Raw genomic sequence first — 12,890 nt, forward strand, 5'->3', positions numbered from 1 at the left:
ACTTGCTCTTTGCCAGACAATGTTTTAAATCATTCCATGCATGATCTCATTTAATATCTCAAAAGCCTTATAAGGTAGGTTAATTCCATTTTACTGTTGAAGGATAATCAGTGCAGAGAAAGAAGTAACTTGTCCAGGTCACAGAGATAGTCAATGATAGATGTTTTTCTACTCCTTCTCAATTATTCAAACTTTCTCCTGCTTCTCTCTCCTCCCTTCCTTCTTTTCCCTGGCTTCTGTCCTGCCAGTTTTTATTTTACCTTATTTCCTTCAGAAGGGTTTTCTTAACTAATTGAAAGTCCTACTCTTCACCACTTCAAGCTCTGATTCACAACTATTGCTTTGCTTCTAATGCCATCTACTTATTTTCAATAGAGGAATGGGTGCCCAAACATTGTTAATGAAGTGTTTTAATTGCTTAAGTGCTCTTAGGGAGGCTTGATATTTAACAAAATTATAAATACATTCTTTTACTGTAAGAAAAAAATTGTCTTATGATTTTGCTGATGGTCATGAAAGCCAGCATGTTGCACAGGTTAAGACAGTTGCTGTTAGGACTTAATGAGGTAAAAAATATGTGCTTAAGAAATGCTCGTTGTAATGATGATAAAGAAAAACATCTTTTCCTAATATAACTTTATTGTATATATTATATTTTATACCTCAAAACAAGTTCCAAACCAAAAACAACTAAAAACACAACCCTATGCCATCGAGTCAACTCTGACTCATAGCAACCCTATAGACCCAGAGTAGAACTTCCCCAGAGGGTTTCCAAGGAGTGGCTGATGGATTCACACTGCTGACCTTTTAGTTAGCAGCAGGGCTTTTAGCCACTGCGCCACCAGGGTTCCAAGCAAACTCCAGTAGTACTGAATTATTAACTTTGGTATTTGTTATGGTTAGTGACAACAATCTTATGTTGTGTTTATGTACAGCATATATGCTGATCTACAGAGTCTCTTGGTAGAATAGTCAAATGATCAGTTAACAGTTTAAAATATATTCAAATCACTATTTATTTGTGGTTGTCTGACGGATTTTTATCCCTAATTTTTAAGGTCCTAAAAAATAAGAGCTGTCCTTGGAAACAGAATTTACAGAATTGAAATTAGCTCTACAGATAATATTGGCTTTCATTTTAATATCCATGGAGCCTAAGGAGATCCATTTAAATGCTTCAGAGAAGGCCTCTGGAGGTAGAGGCAACCAGGCAGGATTTTAACCCCCCTACCATGATTTTAACGATGGCACTAGTTTTTTTTTTTTTTACCATGATTTTAAGGAAAATGGAAGGAATACACAGAGTCACTGTACCAAAAAGAATTGGTCGACATTCAACCATTTAGAGGTAGTATATGATCAAGAACAAATGGGACTGAAGGAAGAAATCCAAGCTGCAGTGAAGACATTGGTGAAACACAAGATTCCACGAATTGACAGAATACCAATTAAGACTTTTCAACAAACAATTGCAAAGCTGGAAGTGCTCACTCTTCTATGCCAAGAAATATGGAAGACAGCTACCTGGCCAATCAAATGGAAGAGATCCATATTTGTACCCATTCCAAAGAAAGGTGATCCAATAGAGTGCAGAAATTATCAAATGACATCATTAATATCACAACAAGTAAAATTTTGCTGAAAATCATTCAAAAGTGGCTGTAGCAGTTCATCAACAGGGAACTGCCAGGAATTCAAGCTGGATTCAGAAGAGGACATGGAACATGGGATATCATCGCTGATGTCAGATGGATTTTGGCTGAAAGCAGAGAATACAAGAAAGATATTTACCTGTGTTTTGTTGAATATGCAAAGGTATTCAACTGTGTGGATCATAACAAATTATGGATAATATTTTAAAGAATGGGAATTCCAGAACACTAACCTGTGCTCATGGGCAAGTAAGCAACATTATGATAAATGGAGAAAATTTTGAATTGTCAAGATTTTCATTTTACAATCAACACTCATAAAAGCAGCAGTCAAGAAATCGAACGATGCATTGCATTAGGTAAGTCTGCTGCAAAAGACCTCTTTAAAGTGTTCAAAAGCAAAGATGTGGCTTTCAGGACTAAGGTGTGCCTGACCCTCATACAGTTGTGAAATCTGGACAATGAATAAGGAAGATTGAAGAACCGATGGCTTTGAATTATGGTGTTGGCAAAGCATGTTGAATACACTGTGGACTGCCAAAAGAACAAATCTGTCTTGGAAGTACGGCCGGAATGATCCCTAGAAACAAGGATGGCAAGACTAAATCTTACATACTTTGGACATTCTATCAGAAGGGGCCGGCCCCTGGAGAAGGACATCATGATTGGTAAAGTAGAGGGTCAGCAAAAAAGAGGAAGATTCAGTCAATTCAAAGATGGATTGACACAGTGGCTGTAACAATGGGCTCAAGCATAACAATGGTGAGGATGGTGCAGGACTGGTCGGTGTTTCATTCTGTTATATATAGGGTCTCTATGAGTCAGAACAAACTCAATGGCACCTAACAACATAACAAAACAACCACAATTTTGAGGGAGAAAGGCCTCTGGATCTACTTCCAAAACTCAGCCATTGAAAACAGTGGCATCACTGGGGTGGTGTCACCCAGTGCTGTAATTCATGGTATCACCCCTCCCCCTCCATGGACTGCCTGCTTTACCAGACTTTACAGAATCCTTAGTAATGTTTTTTTGTACTAACGTTCATGAAAGGGCAGCATGGGAAAGAGGGTGTATAGCGCGTATAGGCCTAACAACCTAGGCATTATGGTATCGTTTTTACCTAGCTTACATAGTTAACTTCTGCATACCCCAGTGATTTTGTGATTTTACAGTTTCCTTCTCCTCCTCCCCCTTGTCTTTTCCATGATCCTATATGTTCCTCTTTGGGAAGTAGAACAAGCTGGAGGAGAGAGAGACTAGGCAAAGGGCCAGTCTGGTGACTGGAACTAGGATAGCTTCAGAGGATCTTTGAGAACACTCACAGCAGGTCAACATGTCCAGAACTCAGTCATCTTGCCCACCTCAGAAGGAAACTAACAAATTTCTTGAGCTCTTCAGACCCAAAACCTGTCTCTATAAAGCCCTCCGGTCAGCCTCCAGGAGACAGACAGTTTTTGGAGAAGCCCATTTCCCTCTGTCTCTTGTGTACTGCTATACAATAAAGACCTTCTTGCTGCTCACCTCACCCCTGTCTCCGTATTGGCTTTTGAGGCAAGTGGCTCAAATCTGTGCTTTGAGGTAACATTAATTCCCATATATCGCTACTTCTTTTCCTTTAATTACCACTTCATTCTCAAAAAAGTTATTGGTATAGGTTGGCAAATACTAATTACCACAATATTGTAGCTAAAACACCAGAAAATTTGACAAAATCAGTGACTATATATATAAACACCAGCAGCAATGAAAACAACAGGCATGCTTGTAGTATGTGCAGACAAAACCGTGTTATTCAAAGCCTCATTGTAATTGGGTAATAATGACAGCTCTGACCATGGAGTGCATTACAGGGTTCAGAAAGTAAATTATCATAGAGTTTTGGCCTTGTGGTATATGGATACATGTAAGCTGAGCTTACAAAAAAATATTTTTGTTGTTATAACTAACTACAGGGATGTTTTTATAGACAGTCATTTTGGTGTCAACCCCTCTGACACTGTCACCTGGTGTGGTCACACCCCCTGCACCCTTTTAGTGACACCACTGATTGATAACCCTATGGAGTACATTTTTATACTGACTCACTTGGGGTTGCCATGCATCAGAATCAACTCAATGGCAACCGATTACGATAATTTTGAGCAAAGCAGCTCCATTTTTACCTGTTTTATCTTTTCTCCCCTAAGATTTCATTTTAAGAAAACATTACACAGCCAAAAAAAAAGATTGAAAGTCACTGGTGGTCAATCCCTATCAATTTATAAATGACATAGGAGACACCGAGAAATGTAATAACTTTCCCAATGTCATAATAACTAATTAGTAGAACATTCCTACTCTACCTCATGTGGGATCTTTCCATGATTCCACACCACCAGCTCCACCAACACAGCTCAAGATTTATTTCCCAATGTGAGCAGCTACTCAGTGGAACAAGTTAATAATGGCAGGGTTCCTAAATTGAGCCTTTGGAAAAATCTGGAATTGAAATGATCAGGACCCAAACAGAAGGAGGAGAATGTTCTATGAGGTCATTAGAGAAGATCAAGGACTGAGGTGAAGAATTTCTTTCTGAACAAGTAGAATAAAGTCAATATCAAACTAAGTTGTAAGAAGAAACTAGAAAGTGATTCCAGGAACAGAAGCAAAGATTAACTTCAAGAGAGCCATTCTGCAATATGATGAAAGGGATAGGATACAAGGCCTTATAAGGACCTGGAATTAGTATCCAAAATCCAATCACACAACGGTGGCAAGTAGGTTAGACAGAAAATCCATAATAATGAAGTGTTCCACACCTGCAACAGAAGAATGTTTCATCTCTGCTACCAGAATCAAGGTAAGTTTCTCTCTGAACTGATTTTATTTGGAACTCTGCAGAGGTAGAGCTTATTCTTCTGCTAGGTATAAAGCTAGAGAGGGACAGGTCTAACCCCTGGGCTTCTAGGTGGTCTAAACAGCTGTTTAATGTAGGGATAGCCTGTGCTTGATATGATAATTCGACATGATAGCAGGGAATGTCCTGTTTCCAACAAGGGCAGAGAAAGTCCATGAAGAATAATGACTGCCTTCATTAAATCAAAAACATGATGGTTTTGCTTTCCACATCTTGGCTTCAATTAGTGATTTTCTAACTTAGGCTGAACCAGGCCAACTCTCCTTCAATATAAATTTAAAAGGCCAAGAAGTAGCTCAGGGCTACTTCAGGCAATGCCAGCCTATATAATCTTGACAAAAGATGGTAACTAGCAGAAAATGTATGCCAACTGTGGACATGAAAGATAGTTACTCATAATCAAATATTAGTCTGGAAAAATTTGGCAAGGCCGTTTTCTTAAGGTGAATTAATTTCCTCAATTTTGCTTGGCTTTTATTGCCTTCTCAAAATCTGGACACATAATATCAAACAGATGGCTTGAACTAGTGAATAAATAGGTCATAAAGGAGTTTTGTATACTTCATTGTTCTGCTTATGGCTAAACACAGCAATCAGTCACTATTGAAACCTGGATAAAACTGCTAGTTTCACTTTGTTTGAGCTCCAGGTGATCTGGAAGAAATAAAATTTCTTCAAGACTGAGTTTTCTTGGAATCTCTTCTTTGTGTAATTTGCCCAAGAAATCAATTTAGCCTCTCCGAGGTTTTCCGAGCTGTAGTGTTTAAAACAAACCTAGGAGAATAACGTCTTTATCAATGTTCATTCAGAGCAAATCTGTTAACTAATTAGTTACCCAGATACCAAGAATGTTGAATGGAGAGAATACAAATGATAGAGTGGAAGTAAGGGTACAAAAACCATGGAGAGGTTGTGCTGACACTATGAACAAAAAAGTTCAAATCAACAAATATACACTTACCAGTTGAGTACCCACCTGTACAAGTGCAGTCCCTCCAGATGACAGTAGACTACATTCAAGTAACCTTCAGTAAGGTGTTACATTTCCTCTTCTTTCCACTCAGTTAGAGACATAGACCCACACTATGCATTAAGTTGTATGAAGCAGACCAGTTAGATGATATAATAAATTACAAGACATTAGGGAAACATGGTGTCTGTGGTAAACGAGAGAATCCATGTTACATCTACAGGAGCAGATGTTACTCACCTCTGGTGTGCATGTTTTATCAAATCTTCTGCTTTTTTAAGAAAAAACAGAAATCTTACCTCACAGATTCGGTTGGTTGACCACCTCCTACTTTTAAGTTAAGCTGCCCAATTTTTAAGATGATTGTTTGACATTTATGATGTATGGGTCCCACATTGCTAAGTCAGCTGTAAGAAGAAGCACTGAAACAAGGATCACCCCTGTTGGAAAGGACCTGAGTGGCTACCTGGTCTGATAATTCCACCAATGTAGGAACTTAACTGCAATGCAATACCCTTCACAGAATGGTTGTTCAATTCCTGCTTGTACACTTCCGGGAACATTTCTTGTTGAATTTATGAAAGCAATGCTTGAGTGTTGTTGTTGCTGTTAGGTGCCATCGAGTTGGTTCTGACTCATAGCAACCCTGTGCACAACAGAATGAAACACTGACCGGCCCTGAGCCATCCTTACAATCATTGTTATGCTTGAGCTCATTGTTGCAGCCATATTCATGGTATTTCCTATGAAGCAACATGGACTGCTATCATGGCCTCTATTCTCCTCAGATCTAGTGAGCTAGGACTAGAAAACTGACAGATTCAGTATTTATGTGCTCTTAGGAAACATTTTGTGTGCTAACTCATTTCCTGAAACACAGTCACCAGAAATGTTTTCACTGAAAACTATATAGCAAATATCAAAAATATTTATTTAAAACAATATGGTAGCCTGAATTGGATCCTAGAAGATAAAAAGAAAAAGAAGTAGAAAAACTAGTAAAACCCAAAAGTCTACAGTTTAATGAATAGCAGTGTACCATTCTTAATTTCTTAGTTTGGACAAATGTACTATGGTTTATGTAAGATGTTAACATTAGGGGAAGCTGGGTGAAGGGCATATGGAATCTGTGTGGTAGCTTTGCAACTTTTCTGAAACCTAAATTATTCTACAACAAAAAGTTAAAATTTATGCTTGCATATATAGTTCCAGATACCACATGAATGTAGCACACATCAAAGGAAAAGTACTCATTGCCATTTGAGTAGATTCTGACTTAAAGTGACCCTGTAGGACAGATTAGAGCTGCCCCACAGGATTTCCAAAGAGCCCCTGGGATTCAAACTGTCAACTTTTTGGTTAGCACCCAAACTCTTAACCACTACGTCACCAGGGTTTCCTTAATGAAAGCAAATCCTACATTATCACAGACACAAGAGAAGAGGCTACTCCAATCAGAGCATAACTGAAGTTGTTAAGTATCTGCCACATAGTGGAAGCCACAAACCAGTCAGGCTGATAATAAAGCCACAGAATAAATGTCCAACATTGATAATCCCTAACTGTAAGATTTATTAGGTTAATTGCATTCTATTGTTAATTCAACAATTAATAGTAGAATACTTACTACTTGCCAGGAACTATTCTAGGTCCTGGGAGATCAAGTGGTAAATTAAGCAGTGTGGGCCTTGCCCTCATCGAGCTTATACTCCTAACGGTGGGCACAGACGTTAAACAAATAAGCACTCGGATCAGTTTCTGTGAAAACCAGCCATGAAGTCAATAGTATAGGCAATATCCACAAATACTCAGTGCACATACAGGTTCTGAAAGAAATTTAGAATAGTCCCTTATTAATATTTTAGCATACTTTCCAACTCACCAGAGAAGTGGGAAATTTGGAAGTGGATCTTCCCCCCTATTTCAATAAATTTCTCTCAGTTTTTTTCTCAGTGGTGTATTGTCATGGATTGAATTATGTCCCCAAAAAAATCTGTCAACTTGGCTCAGTCATGATTCCCTTGTATGATTGTCTACCATTTTATCCTCTGATGTGATTTCCCTGTGTTCTGTAAATCTTATCACTACAATTTAATAAGATGGATTAGTGGCAGTTATATTGATAAGGTCTGCAAAATTAGATAGTGTCTTAAGCCAATTTCTTTTGAGATGTAAAAGACCACCAAGAAAGGAGAGCCAGGAGCAGAGCACATCCTTTGGACCTGAGGTTCCTGCACTGAGATGCTCCCAGACCATGGGAAGACTGATAACAAGGACCTTCCTCTGAGAGCCGACAGAGAGAGAAAACCTTCCCCTGGAACCAGTGCCCTGAATTCAGACTTCTAGCGTACTGGACTGTGAGAGAACAAAGTTGGCTTTGTTAAAGCCAGCCACCTGAGTTATTTCTGTTATGGCAGCACTAGATGACTAAGACATGTGTCCTCAATTCTGATTTTCAGAACAGTCATGTAACTCCATTCTCACATAGACAGGAAATCTCTTTCCCCTTGGACTTTTTATTTTGGGCTTCTTATCTGAAAAAAGGAAAAATGATAATATCCTATTTATCTCATATCTAGAGCCCTCTTTTCTGTTTTCTTTTAAATGTCATTCTTATCACTCTTTTAAATTCATTTGTTCTTTCTGTACTATATTTGTTACTATAAGTCTCTCTAAGTTATTTCTGGAAAAGAATAGAAGTGCATTACCTTCTCTACCTATCTCATGTAGGTGCATGAAAACCGTCATAGTCTTTACATTGTCATTGCTTTCTATCTAGGCAGAAAACATTCATTTCAGTATCATTCAACAATCTTTTAACCCCACTAAAAGGGATGCTTTCTTTTAGAAAACTTGACAGTATAAACTTGTAAAAATCTATTCAGTTGCCATTGAGTCAATTTTGACTCCTGGCAACCCTATAGGGCAGAGTAGAACTGTCCCAAAGGGTTTCCAAGGAGTGGCTGGTGCATCCAAACTGCCAACCTTTTGGTTATCAGTCTTAGCTCTACTGCACCACACCAGGCTCCTGATGTAGTATAGTGAAGAAAAAATTTCAGTGAATTGAAGGCAGAAAAGCTTGAGTTTCTATGCCAATTTCCTGCTTACCATTCTAAGGACCATAAAATGTAAACCATATGTCAATTGAATTAAATTTGCCCTGAACCCCAATTCCATCCTTTTTTCAAAGCCCAAAGTCTTCCCGTGTCTTTTATTGATTCCAAATTTCTTATCTCAGGTTTTCTCTGACTTAGCATCCCTGTTTCAAGCTTGTTGCCTTAGCACTGCTCACATCAACCTGGAGACTGTCTGGAAAAATTGTGAGTCTTTAAAATGGGCAAAAATGACTACTGGGTGCCCTGTCTAGTACACCTTTGTCTTAGTTGTCTAGTGCTGCTGTAACAGAAATATCATAAGTGGATGGCTTTAACAAAGAAATTTATTCTCTCAGTCTAGGAAGCTAGAAGTCTGAATTCAGGATGCCAGCTCCAGGGGAAGGCTCCCTCTCTCTGTCGACTCTGGAAGAAGGTCATTCACCTTCTCATCAATCTTTGCTGGTAGAGGAGCTTCTCAGTGTGGGAACCCTGGGTCTAAAGGACACACTATACAACTGGCTCTCCTTTCTTGATGGTACGAGGTCTTCATATCTCTCTGCTTCCTTCTTTCTTTTATATCTCAAAAGAGATTGATTTAACACACAATTTAATGTTGTAGATTGAGTCCTGCCTCATTAATGTAACAGCCTTTAATCCTGACTCGTTAACAGCATAGAGGTAGGATTTACAACACATAGGAAAATCACATTAGATGACAAAATCACACAGTACTGGGAATCATGGCATAGCCAAGTTGACACAATTTTGGTAGGACACAGTTTAATCCAGTTTGATAAACTGGACATTTGAACTGAATCCACACAAGAAAAGCAAATGGACTCCTGGGCTTGCACAACTAGTAGCAGCTCTAATCACCAGGTGACAGGACATGAGAGCTTCAAAGACGCCAATAATCAAAGTATCTCACACAACCTGCCTATTTGGGCATATCAAAACAAAACAAAACAAGAAGCTAGGACACAGGAAGCAAACATAAAATAAATAAATGTAATAACTTATTGATGGCTCGTAGACAACAGTCAATATCAATTCACATAAACAGCAGACCATGATGGCTTCAGCAAGCTACCAAAATAAAGACCCAGGAAACCTCCTGGAGGAAGACAAGGTCTGGGAATTACCAGAGGTAGAATTCAAAAGATTAATATACAGAGCTGTTCAAAAGATCAGGAAGGAGATCAGGCAAAATGCAGAACAACCCAAGGAAGACACAGACAAAGCAATAGAGGAATTTGGAAAGGTTATATGAGAGCAAAATGACAAATTTAACAGGCTGCAAGAATCCATAGAGAGACAGCAAAAAGAAATCTGAAAGATTAACAATAAAATTTCAGAATCAGACAACTCAATAGAAAGTCATAGGAGTAGAACTGGGGCAATGGAAGTCAGAATTAGTGAGACTGAAGATAAAGCACTTGACACTAATTTATTTGGGGAAAAATCAGATAAAACAATTATAAAAAATGAAGAAACCCTAAGAATTATGTAGGACTCTATCAAAAAAAAATAATCTACAAGAGACTGGAGTACAAGAATGGGTGAATAACAGAAAATACAGAGAAAATTGTTGAATATTTGTTAGCAGAAAACTTCCGTGATCTCGTGAAAGACAAGAAGATATCTATCCAATATGCTCACAGAACCCCACACAGAGGTAGATCTCAAAAGAAAGTCGCCAAGACTTTTATAATCACACTTGCCAAAACCAAAGATAGAGAATTTTAAAAGCATCTAGGGATAAACAAAAAGTCACCTGCAAAGGAGAGTCAATAATACTAAGCCCTGACTACTCAACAGAAACCATGCAGTCAAGAAGTCAATTGGATTACATATATAAAGCCTCAAAGGAAAAAAACTGCCAGTCAAGAATTATATATCCAGCAAAACTGTCTCTCAAATATGATGGTGAAATTAGGGGAATTTCCAGATAAACAGAAGTTAAAGAAATTCATAAAAACCAAACCAAAATCAAAAGAAATACTAAAGGAGGTCCTCTGGTTAGAGAATCAACAATATCAGATAACAACCCAAGACTGGAACACAGGAAAGAACAACCAGATATCAACCCAGATAGGGAAGTTACAAAAACAAGTCAAAGCGAAAACACTGAAAATAGGAAAACAGACACATCAATATGTAAAAGATGAAAACATTAAAACAAAAAAGAGGAACTAAATAATGTAGTCGTAGAACATTCATATGGAGAGGAAATTAAGGAGATATCAAGAAATAAAAGATTGGTTTAAACTCAGAAAATTAGAGGTCAATTTTAAGATAGCCACAAAGAAAACTAACAAACCTAAATATCAAAATAAAAAGGAAGAAAAACATAAAGACTTGGCAAGTACAAAATCAACAATAATGAAAAGAAAATACATCAAAAAATGACTCAGCACAGAAAATTAAGTGAAACAAAGTAACTGTCAACAACACACACACACACAAAACATCAAAATGACACTACTAAACTCATAAAAAAAAAAAAAAACTCATACCTATCCATAATTACACTGAATGTAAATGGACTAAATCCACCAATAAGGAGACAGAGAGTGGCAGAATGGATGAGAAAAACAGGACCTGTCTATATGTTGCCTATAAGAGGCACACCTTATGCTTAAAGACACAAACTAAAACTCAAAAGATGGAAAAAATATATGAAGCAAACCACAATCAAAAAAGAACAGGAGTGGCAATATCAATCTCTGGCAAAATAGACTTTAAAGCAAAATCCACCACAAGGGATAAGGAAAGACAGCACATAATGATCAAAGGGTCAGTACCCTGGGAGGACATACCATAATATTTATGCGCCCAGCAACAGGGCTCCAAAATAGAGAAAACAAACTCTAACAGCATTGAAAAGAGAATTAGACAGCTCCACAATATTAGTAGGAGATTTCAACACACCACTTTCAGTGAAGGACAGAACACCCAGCAGGAAGCTCAATAAAGACATGGAAGATCTAAATGTCACAACTAACCAACACTATCTTATAGGCATATACAGAACACTCCACCCAACAGCAGCCAAGTGTAATTTCTTTTCCAATGCACGTGGAACATTCTCCAGAATAGACCATATATTAGGCCACAAAGCAAGCCTTAACAGAATCTAAAACACTAAAATATTACAAAGCATCTTTTCTTACCATGGAGCCTTAAAGTAGAAATCAATAACAGAAAAAGCAAGGAAAAAAAATCAAATACATGGAAACTGAACAACACCTTGCTCAAAAACCACTGGGTTATAGAAGAAATCAAGGACAGGATAAAGAAATTCATAGAATCAAATGAGAATGAAAATACATTATACCAGAACCTTGGGCCACAGCTAAAGTGGTGCTCAGAGGTCAATTTATAGCAATAAATGCACACATAAAAAAAGAAGAAAGGGCCAAAATCAAAACCTAACCATACGACTCAAACAAATGGAAAGAGAGCAGCAACAGGAGCCCTCAGGCACCTAAAGAAAGAAAATAATAAAAATTAGAGGAGAATTAAATGAAATAGAGGATAGAAAAACAATTGAAAGAGTTAACAAGACCAAAAGCTGGTTCTTTGAAAATATTTACAAAATTGATAAACCATTGGCTAAATTGACAAAAGAAAAACAGGAGAGGAAGCAAATAACTGGAATAAGAAATGAGATGGGCAATATCACAACAGAACCAACTGAAATTAAAAGAATCATAACAGAATACTATGAAAAATTGTACTCCAACAAATTTGAAAACCTAGAAGAAATGGACAAATTTCTAGAAACACACTACCTACCTAGACTAACACAAATGGAGGTTGAACAACTAAATAGACCCATAACAAAAGAAGAGGTTGAAAAGGTGATTTAAAAACTCTCAACAAAAAAAAAGCCCTGACCCGGATGGCTTCACTGCAGAGTTCTACCAAACGTTCAGAGGAGAGTTAACACCACTACTACTAAAAGTATTTCAGAGCTTAGAAAAGGATGGAATACTCCCAAACTCTTTCTATGAAGCCAGCATATCCCTGATATCAAAACCAGGTAAAAGACTTCACAAAAAAAGAAAATTAGAGACCTATATCCCTCATGAACTTAGATACGAAAATCCTCAACAAAATTCTAGCCAATAGAATTCAACAACATGTCAAAAAAATAATTCACCATGACAAAGTGGGATTCCTACCAGGTATGCAGGGATGGTTCAACATTAGAAAAACAATCAATATAATCCACCACATAAATAAAACAAAAGATAAGAACCACAGGA

Source organism: Loxodonta africana, chromosome 14 (genome assembly GCF_030014295.1).
Source record: "Loxodonta africana isolate mLoxAfr1 chromosome 14, mLoxAfr1.hap2, whole genome shotgun sequence".
NCBI classification, from domain to species: domain Eukaryota; kingdom Metazoa; phylum Chordata; class Mammalia; order Proboscidea; family Elephantidae; genus Loxodonta; species Loxodonta africana.